The 17012-nt window shown below is 39.2% G+C and overlaps 1 protein-coding gene and 1 long non-coding RNA gene across 2 annotated transcripts in view; one reads left to right on the top strand and one right to left on the bottom strand.

Moving 5' to 3' along the window:
• The window catches only part of LOC130073761 (uncharacterized), a 253608-nt gene that overhangs the window by 195013 nt on the left and 41583 nt on the right, over nucleotides 1-17012 (bottom strand). The gene's annotated exons all lie outside the window — the stretch shown is intronic.
• Nucleotides 9591-12381, top strand: LOC130073762 (uncharacterized). Its single transcript, XR_008804387.1, has 3 exons — nucleotides 9591-9640; nucleotides 12030-12206; nucleotides 12261-12381. It is a non-coding gene; the product is annotated as an uncharacterized LOC130073762 (long non-coding RNA).

A 17012-nucleotide genomic window follows, 5' to 3' on the forward strand; every position in this document is an offset into this window, starting at 1 on the left:
CTGTCCAGTACGTGGTCTCCGTGCCTATGTAGACAGAACGCAGTGTTTGAGGACCTCAGACCAGCTCTTTGTCTGTTATGGTGGGAAGCTGAAGGGAAAGGCTCTCTCCAAGCAAAGGCTGTCTCATTGGAATAGTGGACGCCATTGCTTTGGCTTACCAGCAGCAAGGCCGACCGTGCCCCCTTGGTGTGACTGCCCACTCCAGCCGGGGTGTGGCATCCTCTTGGGCTCTAGCGCATGGTGCCTCGCTAACAGACATCTGCAGAGCTGTAGGCTGGGCGACACCCAACACATTCGCCAGATTCTCAATCTCCGAGTGGAGCCAGTGTCCTCTCATGTACTCGCTTCAACCAGCTAGTACCGGACCCGCTCAGGTGTCTTCGCTTGCTCGCCATTCCACTCTACGGACTGGATATGTGCGATTATTCTCCTCAGGTGAGCTTCTCTGAAAGCCCTGAGTTCCTCCAGCACTCCTGACGTCGGCGCCAGTGTCTATTGCCTGCGCGTCGGCTAGGTGCCTCCTGTGTGCATGGTACCTCCTCTGAGCGACCCCCACATGTGTATTTCCACTGTAAGCCTCTCTGAGCATGTGTCTTTCCCTTGGCAAGCCACCTTGCCACCCCTGGGGTTGAAATATTCCACCTGCGGCTGGACACGCCAGTGTTCTCCATATGCATCCCTCCGGGTCATATGTGTATTCTCTAAGTCTGTATGCAAATTCCGCAGACCCATGGCATTCCTTTGCCATTGGTTCGTTTTGTATACTCGAAGTCGATAGGCTTTCTAAGTGAAACCCCCATTCGCCGTCATCCGACGGAACGTCTCCGTTCCCTACTCAGGGTACGAGGGTTACATCCGTAACCGAGACGTTCCGTCTTATGCTCCCACAAACACTCCACAACACAAGGTAGTCAAGTGATCAATATTTATTTTTACATAGGGGTAAGATTTTCTTTCTTTTATAAAAAAGGAAAATTAATAATTTAAGTTCAGAGGTTTTTAGTCGGCCAAAACTAAATGCTAACTCATTTTAGGTAATCTTCCCTGGAGTTAAATAACAAAGATACAATTCTTATCTGTCACGGGATGCACACAAAAAGGTAAGGTCCAAGTGCAGTTTAATGGGGTAATCCGTACTCACAATCCAGCCAGGCAAAAGGTCAAAATCCATACAAGAAACAACCAGGAGTGGAACAGAGAAGTGCAAAATGACATTAAACAAGGAATCCACAACAATCACAGAAACAGAAAGGGTATAAATAGACAGGTAATGTGTGCAATGATCAGTGATGAGTTCAGACAAAGGATTATGGGAAATGTAGTTCATGATGAGGTGGTGACGGTATGGCAAAGAGACCTCTAGTGGACACCCAGGGAACACCAACCATACACTGTGACATTATCTTCCTGGTGACCCTTAAACAGGAGAAAATTATATAAAATGGAAGGGCCTCCGACCTCTTATACAGTCTCAGTGAAATTGCAGAGTATGGCTACTACATTTAGTAGTAGGTCTCATTTTAACCCTCACACCCTGTTCACATTACAGCCCTTAATTCCGTGTCCGTGGACAAATGTGGGCACAGAGGTCTCAGGTGTGATCCAATTTTTTTTTTTTTTAAATGTTATATCAATCTCTTCGATAAAATAAAATCTATCAATTTATGGTGTTTTTTTTATTTTGGGGGTATTTTTGAATTTATTTACCTCTAAAAGTACCATATTTTCTATGTAATTTATGCTTATTTTTATGTTATATTTAATATTTCTTTAACTTCAGTAAAAAAAATCATTCCAGTAAGTTCAGATAGCCAAAACCTAAAAATGTGGTGACTTTGGTGTCATCTAGTGTCTTATGTTGGTATAAAATTAAAATAAAAGCAATAATATCAATAGCCACTAGATGGCTATACTACTAAATGGCTGCATAGAGGCTGAACACTATAAACCACTGTTATAACGAATTTAACCTCTTTTTTTTATCTTTTTTTTTTATAAAGTTTTTGATTTTATCACAAGTTAAAATTGTAATTAAAAATATATATATATCTGTGTTAGGTGAGACTGTAAAAAGATGCCAAAATATGCTTATACAAATATGACCATGCTGTAAGGAAAAAACAAAGTAGTGGATCATTTATCATTTATTTCAAACAAAAAACATAATATTTCATAACTCAAAAAACTAATTGCTACCAAACAGGTAAGAATAAACATAATAACTAAAAAAAGTAAGTGTTAGGTAAAAATAAACAGGTTATAATGTTTACATGCACTTGTGCGCATGTGTGTGTTTGTGTGTGCGTGCAGAGGTGGATGATTGGAACATAAAAAAGAAATAAAATAAAACGTCAGTCATTGGCTCATTCAATCCTTTGTTTTTGTATGTGCGAGTGACTTTTTATTTGAAAAAACAACAAAAAAAAACAGCTGCTATTCACCTTATTTTCCACGACAACAAGGGTGACGCCATTACGTTCGTTTTGTCATCTTACTTCCGGCTGAGAGGGACTTCAACTTCCGGCTGAAAGGACCTACGCTAGTTTCTAGACGTAATTCTATATTTGTAACGGTAAAATATGTAATGTATTATATGCTCAGTTAGGGGCTGCCATAACAATTGAATTAAGAGGATAGAAAAAAAAACGGTGTTACGAACACAATGTAAAGCGATCGGAATGTTGTGGTGTACTACGATTTACACCCACCACCACCTAAAGACGAGGAGCACCTGAGGCCATGGCGGAAGGCGATAAGCTTGAAGTGCCCACCCAAGCGCTCTTAAGTGTGTTCGTTTGTACCATTTTATGGACGGGAAGCCGACTGACGAACACCCTTTTAGCCCGAGTAAAGGCTCGGCTACGATGTTCTGGTAAAGATCATCGCCGGGTGCTGAACAGGTTGTCAGATTCAGGTAAGCTAACTTGCATAACTGTTGTTACCTAACTTACCTATCTATGTGCTTGTTAGCCTAACGTTAGATTCGTGAAGTCCGTTCTATGAATACATTTAAGATTAGTAACGAGCCGTTAACAAAATACAACGAATCTTGCATGATTACCATTGGCCACCTATAACAGTCATATTTCTTATATTTCGTTTACTTTGTGATATGGACCTAAGGGTCTGAAGTAAAGAATGAATGAATGAATATTCACGATAGTACAATATATTATGGTACATTACAGCCTTACAATAGCTCACATTCTTCCTGTAAGGAGGCCAGCTAGCTCTCATCTCTCTTTCAGATATTGATCTACGTAGAGATTGTGTGTATACTGTCTCGTTTTTAATGCATCTCTCTTTTTCACACTGTTCTAAGTATGAATGCCATCATAAATTAATTCTCATGATCTATGTTAAGTAACTGTTACTAATGTAAAAATGTTTATGGTTATATTATTTCCTTAGATCATCAATGAGCGTCAGTGTTGCAGTGGACAACTGTGAGGAGGATCACAGCCACATGCCCCAGACCTGTGATGCAGAAACACAATGGGAGGATCCATCTGTCTCTGACCACAACTATGCTACAATATCTCAACTCAACCTGAAGCCACCTACATTTGAAATGGGAACACAATGCGTTGAGCCAGTGCTATAGTACATAACTCTGCTGAGAAACGACCACCTTTGTCAGCGGGTCGACATTGGATGCATTCCATTCAGTAGCCGAGCACCTCACCAGTTCATACACCAACAGCTTTCAGCTACACACTTGAGATCAGCTCCTAATGAAGCTGCGTCTTAATTTATTGCAGGGTGATCTTGCTGTAAGGTTTGGTGTTTCTCAGTCCATTGTAAGCAAGGTGATTTCGCGTTGGCTTGACATCATGGAGGAGAAGTGTTTCCAAACACAACATGTAGGGCTGCACAATATATCTAAATATAACAAATGAATATATTGCAATATGCATAACTTTTTTAGCTTTAATAAGAATCAGTGTATATATATATATATATATTTAATTCATACAGTGAAAACTAAGCAGTGTTTTATTTTTACATTTGATTATTCAGTTTCTGTTGTTAAATAGACCTAATGTAGGATAACCTGAACCCCTTAACCCCGTGGTTTACACTGATGTTAAAATAACACTTCTTATGCTACAGTAAAACACTGCTGTTCACTTTCACAAGTTGAAGGGATGTTTTCTTGTCACAAAAAAATTTGAAACACGTATGTAGGTTATATAAGTTTAAATCTAAATTAAGTTAATTTTATCAATTTTAAGCACAATCGTATCGAATATCGCATTGTTTAATGAGTAATCAAATTTTTTCTTCAATATCGTGCACTTAATAACTTCGTCCAGGCGATGAAGTAATGGCAGACAGAGGCTTCACCATTACCGATCTCCTCTATGAAAGGAAGGTGAAACTTGTCCTTCCTGTAAACTTTTACAATGTGCCCATATTTTACCTGTTATGAAGTTATTTTTATAAACCTTTACAATGTGACCAGATTTTACCTGTTATGAAGTTATTTTTATAAACCTTTACAATGTGACTAGATTTTACCTGTTATGAAGTTATTTTTATAAACTTTTACAATGTGACCAGATTTGACCTGTTATGAAGTTATTTTTATAAACCTTTACAATGTGACCAGATTTTACCTGTTATGAAGTTATTTTTATAAACCTTTACAATGTGACCAGATTTCACCTGTCAGTCATTTATTATTAAACCATATGTGAGCTCTGTAGATTCCCTTTAAAACTTAAATGAATTAAGTCTTCTAGTTAGAAGGAATAAGTCACGTCAAGTTTGCAAATGAATACCATCTTGGTTTATTACTTAAGACATTTAAATGGTGAAATGTATCTACATGAAGGTCAGTAGAAGGTGTCTCTAGCTTCCTGAAAACATCAAACACTTCTTACAACTGATTTTATACAACTTATTTAATCATTTATATTTAACCAATTACCTCATCTCCTATCCTTAACTAAATATTCTCATTCCTTCTTATTTACACATAATTTGTTATTGCTGCTCCATCAACTCCTAACAGGACGAAGTAGTTAAATATGTCCACATAGGTTAACTGTTACCTCTGGCCACGTTAACAATGACGATGGATGAGACAATGTGAGACCAACTGATCGTCCTATGAAGTTTTCTCCGTGCTCCCAGTTTAAAACATTTATGGTATTAACGTTATTTGACATTTTGCTAAAGTTTTGGCTAGCTAAAAAACAATCTTCTAACAACTGAAATAGCTACCGGATGTGCCGTGCCAGTTTAGCGGAAGTCGGATGACAAAATGCGGAAGCGCGAAGTATTAAAAGTGGGCGGGGCGGAATAAGGTGAATAGGCTAATTGAATGCTTTGTTTGTGTGCGTGTGTCTGTGTTTGTGTGTGTCTGTGTTTGTGTGTGTGTGTGAGTGTGAGTGTTTGCAAAATTTAGAATGTTGTACAGGCTCACCCCTTCATTTGTGTGTATGTATGATATGCATTGTGTTGGATCTATTAATTTTTATTAGACAAAACAAATGCTCTGAATTACAGTATTACAGTTTTTCCCATTCATTCCTATGGGTGCCCATTTTTGTCCACGAACACAAGATTAAGGACTTTTTTTTTTCCACCCACTTAACATTGTAGAATCGAGTCAAAAAAAAAATGTGTGTGTTCAGGTGGATTATTTAGGAAAAGTAGCCAAGTCTCGTACCGCTCAGATTAAGGAAAGTATTTTTAAAAAATAAATCAAAATTATTTTGCCCACATTTGTCCCCAACACGGTATGGGGGTTAAAGCTGTTAGTATAGCTCAAAGTAGCATGTACAATGGTACTGAACGTTTGATGAATTATTTATCCTGGACTGTAGTTACTGTTTTGGTGGCATTGTGTGTGTGTGTGTGTGTGTGTGTGTGTGTGTGTGTGTGTGTGTGTGTGTGTGTGTGTGTGTGTGTGTGTGTGTGTGTGTGTGTGTGTGTGTGTGTGTGTGTGTGTGTGTTATCTTTAAAAAAAAATAAAAATAAAGGGATTAAAAATATGCAATATATGAATCAAGATTTTTGGTTTATGGTGTTTATTATGATGTGCAATAAACCTCATGTAACCTAAAATCTAATGTGTAAGTTTGTCTGAGTGACTGTGTTTTTCTGCTGCTTGTTTGATCTGTAGAGAAACATTTTTATAGCACTTCCTCTTGTATCATTTTGTATGTCTGCCTGTTACGGCTGTATACTTGTATTGTGGTTTTGCCGTGTCTGGGTGTGTGTTGCTCCTCCTACAGGTATGCTGCGGAGCTGAGGGAGTAATCAGGTGGATTGGGTGCACCGGTGCACAGGTGTGCCTGTCAATAAAAGCTTCCTGTTTGGCGTCCTCATGGAGCGTTCCATTCTGTCACATCGATCCCTGGCCAGGACCGAGATGTTGATCGGCGTTGCGGCGTATTGCGAGAGCTTGAGAGACAGTCTTTGTCATGAAGAAAGTGTAAAATAAAGAGAGTATTGTAACCGCCGTAAACGTTTCTTCCTCCTTCATTGTTGCTCCCTAGTGAGGGCGTAACAATTGGGGGCTCGTCGAACTAAATTTGTGTTTGGATTCGTGCGAATGATTTTGAAAAAAAAAAAAGAACGTTGTTTGTGAAGGAGGGTAAAAGGTAGGATAATTTTGAATTGATGTTTGAATATTTGTATATTATCCGACTATTTGTGAATTGAAAAATTGGAACGCTCCATTAATTAGTTAGGTTCTAGAACATAATTTGTTGGGGGTATTTGAAGAACAAACCGTCCGGGTAGGTTTAGTGCGTGTCTTTGGGCACGTAGTTTTTTTTTTTTAGTTTGTTATTTTTGGTTGGCTCGGGGCTTAGAGCAGTTGTCTCGGGGGCACATCCGAGGTTTGGGGGGCGACTCGGTAATTGGTCGTCTTCCCAAACTTGCGGGATTTAGTGCGTAAATACCCGGTCTTGGGCCAACTGAAGACTAGGGTTGAGCTAGTTTAATTGGATGGTTTAGTTTCTTTAAATAAACCCTGATTTGTCAAAGTAATAAATTTGATATTTATTGAGCGTGATTATTGGTAATTATGGCTACCGATTTGATTGAAACATTTTCTCAGACTCCGTCTGAGGAATTGTTAGAGGAAATGACCAAAGAGCAATTGTTGGAGCTAGCTGCGCATTATAAAATCGAGCTAACGTATAATCAAAAAAGATCAAAGGACGGAATTAAGTTAATCATTGAGACTGCGTTGTGTGATCTTGAAATCTTGAGAAAAAAATCTAAATTACCGGGGTCAGCAGCGTTGCCTGCCGTAAGTACTCCTGTTCCGACTACTCTTCCATTGTCTGCTTTAAGCACACTTTCATTTGAGCAACAGAAAGAGTTGTTGATGATACAACGTGATACTGAGTGTGAGAAGCGTCGCTTGGAATGTGACAAGGTACGTTTGGAGTTGGAGTTGGAGGAGAGCCGGCAACAGGTAGAGCAACAGCGTTTACAGATTGAAAGGCGTCGACTAGAATTACACGAAGAAGGTAAGCCAATGGGAGGTTTTGATACGGATTTGACGAAACTGAGTGTGGCTCATAATTTACGATTAGTACCGCCGTTTAATGAGGCTGAGGTGGAGATATTTTTTCTCCTGTTTGAGCGAGTCGCAGTAGCGTATAAGTGGAGTGATGTTGAACGCGCTCTGCTCCTTCAATGCGTGTTAACAGGTAAAGCCCAACAAGCCTATTCTACGCTATCTGATGTTGACAGCCAGAAGTATGAAGCCATTAAGGCGGCGGTGTTAAAAATTAATGAGCGTGTGCCAGAGAGTTATCGGCAAAAGTTCCGTACGTTACAGCGAAAGGTGAATGAAACAAATGTTGAGTTCGTAAGAGGGTTGACTGTGCAGTTTGATCGGTGGTGTACAGCGGCAGATAGTACAACAGTGGATAAGCTGAGAGAGTTGATTTTATTTGAACAATACAGAAATACACTTCCCGAGGTGATAGCCACTTATGTTGCGGAGCGTCAGGTTAAAACCGTGTCAGAGGCTGCACTGCTGGTTGATGACTGGGAGCTTATTCATAAGCCCCGTGTTAATGAATTCAGTCAACATCAGGTTCATACACGAGTAAATTCTTCTATTGTCCCTATGAGTCCAATCGGGCGTTTTGGGGAAAAAAACGTCAAGTGACTATGATAACTGTAATTATTGTTTGGGAAAGGGACATTGGAAGTCGAATTGTCCAGTGCTTAAGTCAAAGACTTCCAAGTGTAAATTTGCAAGCTTGCCAGTAAACGGAACCAGTTGTTAAAGCCAGCCCCTTTGCGTCCAATTCCGGCTGTATGTCAACCGTTTGATTATATTATTATTGATTGCCCCGGTCCACTTCCTCGCTCAGAAGTGGGAAGATTGTGTGTGTCATTGTGTGTGTCATTGTGTGTGTCATTGTGTGTGTCATTGTGTGTGTCATTGTGTGTGTCATTGTGTGTGCCATTGTGTGTGTCATTGTGTGTGTCATTGTGTGCGTCATTGTGTGTGTCATTGTTGTTGCTTTGTGGGTAATTGATGTGTATGTAGGTGGGAACAGTGCAGTGGTAATAGTTTATAGTGATCATAATCCGCTTACATTTTACATTCGCTTAAAAATCCAAAACAACGACTGATGCGTTGGTGCCTTTTCCTTCAGCCCTTTCATTTAGATGTTAGGCATGTGAAGGGCTCAGAAAATATAGTGGCCGATGCATTGTCTAGGGCACACTTGTAGAACATTTCTTAGGTGGTGCCTTGGATGAAGAGTTAACAGGTTTGTTTTTCTATTTATTACTTTATTCACGGGGGGTAAGCAATGTTGTTGTTATTGTGTATGTATAGGCCTATACTTAAATTATATTTGTTAGTGCGGTTATGAATGCTTATTGTTGGCGGAAACATATTAGTTTCCTTTTTTTTAAGGGGGGGAGTGTTACGGCTGTATACTTGTATTGTGGTTTTGCCGTGTCTGGGTGTGTGTTGCTCCTCCTACAGGTGCGCTGCGGAGCTGAGGGAGTAATCAGGTGGATTGGGTGCACCGGTGCACAGGTGTGCCTGTCAATAAAAGCTTCCTGTTTGGCGTCCTCATGGAGCGTTCCATTCTGTCACATCGATCCCTGGCCAGGACCGAGATGTTGATCGGCGTTGCGGCGTATTGCGAGAGCTTGAGAGACAGTCTTTGTCATGAAGAAAGTGTAAAATAAAGAGAGTATTGTAACCGCCGTAAACGTTTCTTCCTCCTTCATTGTTGCTCCCTAGTGAGGGCGTAACACTGCCATAGACATTACATAATTATCTGTTCACTTCCTCAGGTGTGTCTGGTGTTTATACAGAAGAAGTGTCAGTGATGGAGGGAGATTCAGTCACTATATGCACTGGTGTTGAAACAAACCAACACGAAAATATTAGATGGTATTTTCAATACGGACATAAATGGATTCAGATCGCTCACATCAGTGGAGATCTCAGTGATATCTGTAAAGATGTTCAGTGTAATGAACGTAATGAGAGGTTGGAGATTCAGAGGCAGACTGAAGCTGATTCATCACACTGGATCTCTGACCATCATGAACATCAGAAACACAGACTATGGAGTTTATACACTACTGATCATCAACGGCAGCGACACTGAAAATATCTTCAATGTTTCTGTTCATGGTGAGTTATTATGTCTGAAACCAGGTTGTTTAAATCACATCATCGTGTTTATTATATCAGTGACATTCAGAGCTTTTTCTCTTTATCTGCATCATTGATCTGAATCACTTTCAACTGTTTTGTTTTTCGACTGATGATCCATTAGTTTGTAACATTTAGTTCTGTTCTGTTCATTCCAGTTATTTTCATGTGTTTAAGTCAAGTCAGGTCATCTTCATTTATACAGCGCTTTTAACAAAGTAGATTGTTCCAAAGCAGCTTTACAGTGATAATAGGACATTAAAGTAACAGAGATTGCTTTGGCTTTACAGCAGCTCTAGAATAAAGTTATTTTCCAGTTCAAGTTTTGATTGATTCACTTCCGTCGCAACGATCATTAGTTATTAACTTAGGGGGCGCTAACACGACACCGTTCTAACAGAAAACTCTTAAATTCTCTCTACACAAACTTTAAAAACGCGAACCTGTGAGAACGCTGATGGCGTGCACATGCGTATTAAGAGTTCATTCTATAGGTATGAGCGTTTGAATATACTGCATGTGTGCAGGCATGAAGTCATTCCCTAAAAAACCAACCCTCAACAAACTACTTGTCTGGCCTTAATATTTATGATACAGAATTGTATCGCTTCGGCGTAGCCACGCGAACCGCAATTATCCCGACAACGCGGTTGATCTGTAGAGTTATCTGTAGAGAGGTAAAGGGAAGGAGGCCTTCACAGTGAGGGACTAGTGACACTTCAGGACTGCGTCGTCGCGTCCAGGCGCAGGTCCTTCATCAGGTCTGGAGTGTGTGTGTGTGTGTGAGTGTGTCCAGGCGCAGGTCCTTCATCAGATCTGGATACGGCCGACTGCGTAAACCTCGTGATAAACAGAGAGACTAGGGCCCTTTCACCTACCTTGTTTGGTCCGGACTTTCTGACTTTTCAGTTTGGTCCGAATCAAAATTATAGGTGTGAAACCTACACCGGACCACGGTCTGGACCAAACAGATGAAATTTGGTCCGACGAAAAAGAGGTAGTCTCGGTCCGGATCAAACAACAAAGGTTTGGTTTGTTTCTAGTGTGAAAGCATTTCTGTATGGTTCGGACTTTCAGACCTTTTACAGGAAATAAGGACACATTTATTTAAATCACCCATGACAACTCGTCTTTTGAATCAGACGGCCAGTATGGAAACATATTGCCACTCACCTTGGTCTCTCCACAAATGTAGGTGCCAGAGCTCGCATGATTGCTTGCACGACGAGGACGTTCATTTGGCGAATTTGAACTAGCCTTGTATAGTTTGTGCTGCAGGTAATTATGCCATAAAAATAACAATATAGTTGCAACGATATGCGTCTGTTCATTCATGTTGTCAAAGTTACCCGCCGAATTGACAACACGCTGACGTCAGACGCACGTCCATTTACAAACCAATCAATGTCAAGATGCAGCCCCCACAGATGATGACGACAGGACGTAAGTATGTCACGTAAAGTTCTTTAGTGCGCTCGCATAATCGCAGTGTGAAACCAAACCAAAACTTTCTGAAAGTATAAAATGTATCAAAACGTGAACTTTGGTTCGGACCTTGGTGCGGACTTTCAGGTGTGAAAACACCCTAATATTAGCGTAGATGCCTTTCTTCTTATGATGTAACGAGTACATCAGGATTTATGGGAAGTGTTCCCGGTTCCGACTGACCTAATCTATGCAGCCTAACATTGAAATATAGAAGTCGATAGTGTGTTATGTGAATGCTAGGTCAAATAGATGTGTCTTTAATCTCGCTTTGAACTGGCAGAGTGTGTCTGCTTCCCCGACAATTTTAGGAAGACTGTTCCAGAGTTTTGCTGCTAAATAGGAAAAGGATCTACCGCCAGCAGTCGATTTTGATATTCTAGGTATTATCAACTGGCCGGAATTTTTAAAGGCATCTATTATTTCGTACTCATTGTTTTTAGTTCACAATAAAATGCAAAGAAATTGTAAATGTGTAAAAATCTTGTAGTTTGTCAGTTTATCTCATATATTGATCACAAGTGTTTGCAAATCATTATAAATACTTTAGATATATAATGTGCTTATTTTAAATATTATAATGTAGAAATGTATATTTCAATTTAGTAATGTATTGTACTAAACATGTACGTGTGTAATAAATGTGCAGGTCTGTAAAAAAATAATTAAAAAAATAAATACACCAGAGATGACATAAACAGTAAATCTATACTAAAACATCCACGATTAACTTGACATTTAGCAATTTTGCAGTTCATTTTTGTTTCTTCTGAATTTGTCAAGATCCAGGAATTGAATATGCACAATTATTTTCACAGATAATTCTTGTTGTGGAGTTTTTTCCTCTAAAAGATCCTCCAGCATCTGTTAGTTTGTGTTTCAGGTGTTTCTGCTGCTGAACGAGATCAAATGAAGAGAAAGTCAGTGACGGAGGGAGAATCTGTCACTTTAGATCCTGGTGTAACAAAAAACCCAAATGATTTGATGACGTGGTATTTTAATTACATGCCCATCGCTGAAATCACTGGAGATCAGAGTCAGATCTGTACAGATGCTCAGTGTGATGGAGTTAATGAGAGATTCAGAGAACTGAACCTGAATAATCAGACTGAAGGTACTGAGAGATTCAGAGACAGACTGAAGCTGGATCATCACACTGGATCTCTGACCATCACTAACACCACAAACACACACTCTGGAGAATATAAACTACAGATCAGCAACTGCAGATTCAGGATCATTAGGAGCTTCTGTGTTTGTGTCACTGCAAAGTGTCATCACATCATTTAGCCATTAGAATTTTAGAATAGATCATTTTAAGTTTTATCTAATAAAAAGTGCTGAAATAACAACCAAGCACATACAATTTAAGACAATTGGATGAACATTACTTATTATTTGGTAGTTTATAAACCTGGAATAGATTAACATTGATAATTTCTCATGCTTATTATAATAAGAGCCTTGTTTCAGAGATGGATTATGTGTTTGTTGAAGGTTGAGAAGGACTTCAGTGTTTCTGCAGTGAAGATTCTGATAGAGACTCATTATGATAGAAACACTAGAGGCGCTTTTTCACTGTAGTTACTTAATTATTATTCAATTCAACAATAACCTACTTATTATCTTGATACATTCATAGAACAAATGCTGTGTGATATTTAGGAAGATTGAAACACTCAAATCAGTATTTAACACTATATTTGCACTGTGACAACTTCAACCTTTAAGATAAACATGAGTTCTCAGGAAAGTCAACATCTTTATTTCATTTACAAATGTATTAAATGCACAAATATAAATATTTGCACTACATCTTGTACTGTCAGGTTTTTTTGACTTGTTATTAATGTACTGTATTTGTATTACCAATTGTATTTGCATAATACAATGTGCGAAGTGTATAAAGATTCATACACATTATTTTGCTTCAAAACAGCGTTTGTATTGTGATTCAGGCAGAGCTGTTTATTTGCTTCATTAGAACTCAGAATCTGAAATGTCACTTTTGCTCTTTATGTTTCTCACATGTTTGTGCTGTAAAATGTAAGTTGTAAGTGTATAATGTTTACTGTTGCTTTTAATAACAGATGACATGGAATAAATGCAACATTTTCAATACACTGTTTCACTGTTAAATGATAATTATTTAAGCAAATTATATTTCCAGTGAAAAGATTGTGAAGGTCTTGTTTTATTTCATTCATATCATCTTACAGTTCATTTTTATCGCTGAAATGATCTGCAAGTTTCAGGTATCAGAGTTTTGATTTTGTTTTCTGTTTATTTATATTTACAACAATAACATATTATCTGATCATTTTATTTTTCTGAATTTATTTAATTTAAAGTAATTTCTCTGATCAGCTGTTCTAAAAAAATCTAAATAATGTGTTCATTATATATCACTGTTGGTCTCTAAGTTTGATCTGAGATGTTTGACATATATTTTTTATTTCTCTGTCACTTTAATAGACTCTTTTTGGATCACACATAGCTTATATTATGTGCAGTCTATAGATGATGGTCAAACAGCATCAGCATCAGCAGGGTGATGAATCTACAGTTCCTCAAACTCACCGCTAGAGGTCACACACATCACAGATTACACTATAATATTTACTCTGACACTATTTATGACACTATGTATATAATGAGAATAATACGATTAAACAAAGTTCAATTTGAAGCAAATTATATTTTAATATCATATAAAAAGTGCATTGCCTCAATATATTTCTTTCATCAAACAGTGATTTATTATTTAAAAAAATCAAAAATTAATTTTTATAAACTTGATAATTCCATTTGCATCTTTACAGATTAAAACTCTGAGATATGTCACAATGTTTAGGATATCAGTTTCTTGATTTTCTGGATCTGATGTCATAAAGCAGAACAGTGACAGTAGCCACGCCCACCAGAGCAGAGACGACCAATCGGATCACAGCTTCAGTAGAACCACAGCAGTGAACATGGACTTCTGAGAGAGAAAAAGCAATGATAAAAGAGGATTGTGGATTTCAACAAGCTGGCTTTGTTCGGAAATTATTAAACATTCATTTATTTCACTTACAATGTGTTGTGTTGAGAAGTAGGCCTACAATACGTGATGTTCAATTCATACGCATACAGTCGGCAACTAGTCATAGTTGGGGGCGTGGCGAGGGAGGAGTCGGCGGGGGGGGGGGGGGGGGGGGGGGGGTTGGGGGGGGGGCATGGACTCCGCGAACATCGTGTGTATTTGAATGAAAAAAAATGTCATATTGCGAGTCATTGACGCCTGCCGACCGTCAACGGTACATTCCAAAATTAACTGCAATAGGTTATGATTGCCCTTATATAATTAAAAACTGGATCAATGACACAATCGAATGGCCGGAGGTCAGACTCAGGGCCGTCACCAGAAAAAATAGAATGGGGGGGCATTTCATTTTAATGGGTTGGCACACTTTTTTATGAACTACACAGCAGACAGTCACAGAAACAATAACATCCCCTATTTAGTCTAATATAACTGAAATAGACCAAATTCTATATTTAAACAACACCAAAACACAAAAAGTTTCTGATCATATGCGAAGGGTGAACCATAACACCATGAGGCGCTTCCCCTTTAGAAACATGTAGGCTATATGCAGGATTTGGCATGGCAGAAAGCTCGCAAAGAGCGCCTATTTTATTATCATTAAAAAGCGGTTATACAACTTCATCGCGATCTCACAAAGTTCCATTAGGCTATCAGTAAAGCTGATACACAATAATGCCTTATTTACATAGCCTAACTGCTAATTATAACAATAGGATTTGCGTGCGTGTAGAACTAATCAACTCACCGCTCAAAACACAAGTTTCGCCAATTATTCTTTTTTACGGAGAAAACTGATCCTAGTGTGAGTGTGCACACCGACGCGAAAAACGCCACGCGTAAAAGCGTTATTTTTTAAAAAACGCCTCGAGTTCGTTTTTTTGGTTTGACGCACCGCGTCAAAAACTATCCGACCAATGAGATTGGCGCTTTTGCTCACGTGTCTGGAGCTTCTGAAGTTACAGTAAAACACAAAACTACAAAAATCTCGATAAAAGAGAACTGTTATGGAGGGGTATTGCAGAGTACCGGCCGGGGTATTTCTGTTTTACATTAAGCGCCATCTAATGTCAGGGAATGAATTTGCATGTTCACTCGGCTCATCGTCAGTGAAAATCGCTTGGGTGTGAACACAAAAAACGCGCTGAAAAACGCTGGCGAATAACGCGCGCCGATATTCGTCCCGGTGTATAGCTGCCTTTACACACGCTCCGATTTTCCAATTCATATTTCTGAAGACAATGTGTTATTTAAAGTTACAGAGATTAGTGCACCTGTGTGCTGCTAATGCTGCTAACAACATTTCGTTATGGAATACGTGAAACGTTTTCTCTCTCAATAGTAAGTTTTCTGAATGACCATATGATTAGGGGGGCACGTTGTGCCATCTGGGGGGGGGGGGGGGGGGGGGGCCTTGGCGACGGGCCTGCTGGAGGTGTCGTTTCCAGACATATTTTGTTATCTGGTTGAATCTCCAGGTAAGACATCGCGGTAGCTGTAGCGGTAACATCAGCCTATAAACTCAATCAACTTTCATATATGTTGCATACTATTACTCCATAAAACCTTGTCACTTACCAATTGTACGTATGCTTTACTCCAAACTATTAATCCTTTTGTAAAACGGTGATCGTAGTACGAAGTTACCGAGGGACTGTGCTGACAGTTATCCCTCACAGTGTGCTTGAGTGTAGGCTCGCGTCAGTCTTTACGAGCCTTCAGCTGATAACGCTAATGTGAATGAGACATCCCTTATGAAAAACAACTATAGGAATCTTGTAGTATTTTAAGACAAAATATTATAGTAATCCTATAGGAATACTATGGGAATAATATAGTATTTTGGAACATACTATAGAGGACGTACTTTAGAGGTATTACAGAACATCACAGAAAGTATTATAAACTACTATAGTAATCTTATGATCTTATAGGATTACTATAGTTCTTTTTCGTAAGGGATGTAGACAAATCTGGCCCACTGCCTAACGTTACGAGTTTAACACCCACTACTATATCACACAGGGATCTACTCAGTAATCTCAAAAATTACAAGTCCCTGTCCTCCTTTCCGGTTCTGTGTGTTTATTAGGAAGGATGTAGAACTTCAATTCATAATTTGTTTGTTTATTGGGGGTACAGAAAACGACACAGCAACTCTTCAGCATGATTGTCTCGTGTATTTCAATTAGCGCCAAGGCACTAGGTGTGTTCGACATCGGCTGCGGCTGGATGTAACTGATCGGCGAGAGTAGCCGCGTGCAGGCGGGGAGGAGCTGCAAACGGAGACGTGAAGTCGGACACTTTCTGGTTCCCGTAGTGACCGCTCGTGGTGTTTGTATACTTTACCACAGCTGAAGTGAAATAAATTCAATATTTGCCAAATGCACAGATGTTTCAGACACATTTGCATTCAATACTTTATGTACTGCTTCATACTACATCTGTTTGAACAAGAATAAAGTTCAAAATAGCCACTATCAATGAAGTGCAGTCGACGTTTTTTAATCACTTTTATTTTGATAAACATAACACAATATAGCCTAACATCACGACTACATGAAAAGAGTGTTTACTGTTATAAAAAACTGATTTGTGTGAACTAAAGGTGTGAGAATAAACACGAAACGCACGTGATCGTTGTCATGCGGTGAACGCGGCCAATCGTGGAACAGCTGTGTCGTCATCAGAGCTCGTGCAGCCGCTCTTCAGAAGCTGCGCTGGCTGAGTTCTCCGGCTACTCTCGAATCGCTCTCGCGGTACTTTGATGGCATACGT

Source organism: Rhinichthys klamathensis, unplaced genomic scaffold (assembly GCF_029890125.1).
Source record: "Rhinichthys klamathensis goyatoka isolate OS25496 unplaced genomic scaffold, OSU_Roscu_1.1 h1tg000558l_1, whole genome shotgun sequence".
In the NCBI taxonomy this organism is placed as follows: Eukaryota; Metazoa; Chordata; class Actinopteri; order Cypriniformes; family Leuciscidae; genus Rhinichthys; species Rhinichthys klamathensis.